The sequence below is a fragment of the Rattus norvegicus genome, chromosome 2 (genome assembly GCF_036323735.1).
Source record: "Rattus norvegicus strain BN/NHsdMcwi chromosome 2, GRCr8, whole genome shotgun sequence".
Lineage (NCBI taxonomy): Eukaryota > Metazoa > Chordata > Mammalia > Rodentia > Muridae > Rattus > Rattus norvegicus.
Genome location: NC_086020.1, coordinates 104,193,291 through 104,196,462, shown reverse-complemented (window position 1 = coordinate 104,196,462; position 3,172 = coordinate 104,193,291). Strand labels below are relative to the sequence as shown.

General features: G+C 39.3%; 1 pseudogene; it reads right to left on the bottom strand.

Moving 5' to 3' along the window:
* Nucleotides 1-2,119: 2,119 nt before the first annotated feature.
* Nucleotides 2,120-2,709, bottom strand: LOC108350235 (succinate dehydrogenase [ubiquinone] cytochrome b small subunit, mitochondrial pseudogene; annotated as a pseudogene).
* Between the last annotated feature and the right edge of the window lie 463 nt (nt 2,710-3,172).

The window sequence follows — 3,172 nt, the reverse complement described above, 5'->3', positions numbered from 1 at the left end:
CACTATGCTGCGAGTACCCCCCACCCCACCCATGTGTGAATGAAGACACGATAATAATAAAAAAATTGAAAAATCTTGATTGTAGGGAGATAGTTTCTGGGATTAAATGATTCCTGGAGCTATGTGAAAGGGAAAAGGTTGATGCCGGTCAGTCTCTGCATGAACTTTACTTCAATGAATTTTATGTAGATGTTAAATTTCTTCAGAATTGCTTTTGTTCTTCAAACTTGGTCACAGTTCTTTGAGCATCCATCTTCCTACTAAGGATATTATCCTGTTAAGCTGAGGCAAATACTTGTGCCCATATAAAAGAAATTTCTAAACTCTCTTACAAAACAACTTCAAGTGTAGACTTGAAGGCCTAGGATTGTCTGCTGCAGACTTCCTCTGTGAGTCAAAGCAGTGTGAAGCCTTCCCCAGTGCTCTGTCCTTGGACTTTCCAGTCATCGGAAATGGGCCAAAGCAAAGTCAACTCAGGAACTCACTGCAGGATTTGGAATTAGGAGAATCAGAGACCAACTGAGAATCAGCAATGGGAGACTGCTGACTGGCAGCCTCCTCTTCTGGCTGTTTGGCCAGCATTCAGCTGCCTTTGTTATACAGCTCAGGCCCATCCACACAGGCATTGTACAGCCCACAGTGAGCTCCCCCAACCCCATGCCAATATAAAAAAAAATTGGCCCCATAGACATGCCTCAGGCCAGTCTGTATAGGCAATTCTTTAATTGAAGTTCCCTCTTCTCAGTTGTGTCAAGTTCATACCCAAGGTTTGCCATAATAATGCCACAAATAATTGAGGGAAAAATGGATTATTCAATTTCTCACTTGTAACTAATTCTGTGGAGAAAAATAATGAATTCCACCTACTACTGCATCAAAGGCAGACCCCAAATTGATTATACTCAATATAGTCAATATTGAGGCATACTACCAGGAGTAGAGTATCTTTGTGATCTATGGAGAAAACTATAGCTTTGGTTACTTTAAAATTAATCACTAAATTAAATGAATGTTGTGTGAATAAAATTAGCAAACTACCAGTGAGATTAAAATATTTTCTGTGTCTTAGGTGATAAGTGACTAGTATATATAACATGAAACTCTTATAAACAAAGAAGAAAAAATTAAGATAATGAGAAAAGTCAGCACAGGCAATTTACAAAAGAAAGAACTGAATATATTGGCTTGTCCAGAAAAGCCTTCCAGTTCATTGGTCATGAGAGAAATATAAAATGAAACAGTGGGCATGCTAAATTTGCCCCAGTTGATTAGCAATGTGATTAAAGCTGGATCATACAAATGTTTGTACAGATATTCACTCCTAGCATGGACTGTTGTTCAAAGTGTACATGTTTCCTAGAGCCCAGGTGTTCCGAAGGAGTATATCCCAGAGCAACCCAGAATAGAGACATTCCCACAGAGGTTTATAAAGGCAAAATATAATATAATGGAAATTACCAATATAATACCAACACATGTATCAAAATTAGTACAATATCTACCAAGCTGGAGTAGAATTACTTAAAAGTCATTTGGAGATGAATAGGTTTCAATTTTACCAACCTTTTTTTTCATTACATAATATTTTATTTAAAAATTTTTCTTTTTCAGAGTATATTTTCTCGTTAACAATTCCCACGGTGGGAAGATAGTTTATTACTTAGTCTTGTATTTTTGGACAGCTTATTTCTGCACTAGTGAGATACATTTGAAGAGTAAGTCTGTTTGCAATCTGTCATATTTTAACCCACCTACAAAGGAGAACTACCTAAATTGAACTTCTCTAAATCTAGCTTTCTCAATTTCCTTCCTAACACACACACACACACACACACACACACACACACACACACACACACACACACACAATTTCAGTAATTAAGAGCATCTCCTGATTAAAAGTCCCCTAGAAACAGAGCCATCAACAGCTGGTGTCATCTGAACTAGAGTGGAAGGTTCCAAATGGAATACTTTGCAATTTCATGTGAAGTATGATTCATGAATGAACAGTCCTCCCTCCGGGTAGTGGAATATGGAACTAAGACTCATGACTGGTTGAACCTAACTCCTCAAACCTCTTCCTCAACAAAATATTCTGAAAATAACCATGTAATTAAAAGTCATTCTGCCCACCAATGGATTTATCCTTCATTCCCTCCTCATTGTGAGGTGAACAGCATTGATAAAGCAGAGGCAAGGAGGCATACAATCAAGTGCTACAACAAGAGGACAGAGCTTCCACAGCATGACAACTTCTCTACAGATGCCTACATTGTGGTAATTGAAGTAGCAAAGCCCAGCAAAGGTCAAAGCTGAGTGTGCCAAGTGGCCTCTCTTGACAGCCTTCTGCAGTGTGTCTCCATGAATGTAATCAATAACCACTTGTCCAAGGCCCCAGTGAGTGTGCAGAGTGAGGGCGGCAGCCAGAGAGTAGTGCACCAAAGAACAGGGATTCAAGTACCCAACTGAAAGCAGGCCCAAGGACAAAACACCGACAACGCTCTTACTGGTCCAGTGGAGAGATGTAGCCTTGAAACCAGAATGGTGGCTGGGTGACAGGTGAATGTGCTGGGTACCACGCAATCCCGGGGTAGGCTGGTCCTAGAGAAATGCTGGCACATGAGCAGTTCTGACCATCCAGCTTCAGAGTAACAGAGCTCGAGCTCCTTGACCACCGCAGAGAATGCCTAGCTTTAAAAGAACTGCCATGCTACCTTTTTTTCAATTTTACCAATCTTATAAGAACAAAATTAAATGGCACATGCTGCTTCATTTCAAAATGAGAAAAGTGCCATACTTGTCCATGGTTCACTCTTTTTTGTATAGAACTTGAAGTCATTACCAGAGAAACAAGGAAAGAGCATAGAATAAGTGAGATATATTTGGTAAAGGAAGAATCCAACTATCTCTATTTGTTAATGATATCCTATATTTAAAAGACCCTAAAGATGACCAGAAATCTTTGAGAACCAAGACTTTCAACAAAGCAGAAGATATAAAACCAGCAGTTTTTGACCAATAGCAAACATACTGGGAAATGGGCCAGAACCCTCAAACTTTAGAACCCCCTAAACAAACAAACAACCAAACAATCTACCTCTGGATAAACCTAACCATGGGGTTATGCTAACTACAAAACACAGGAGAAAAAAGCATTAGATGTATAGACTCC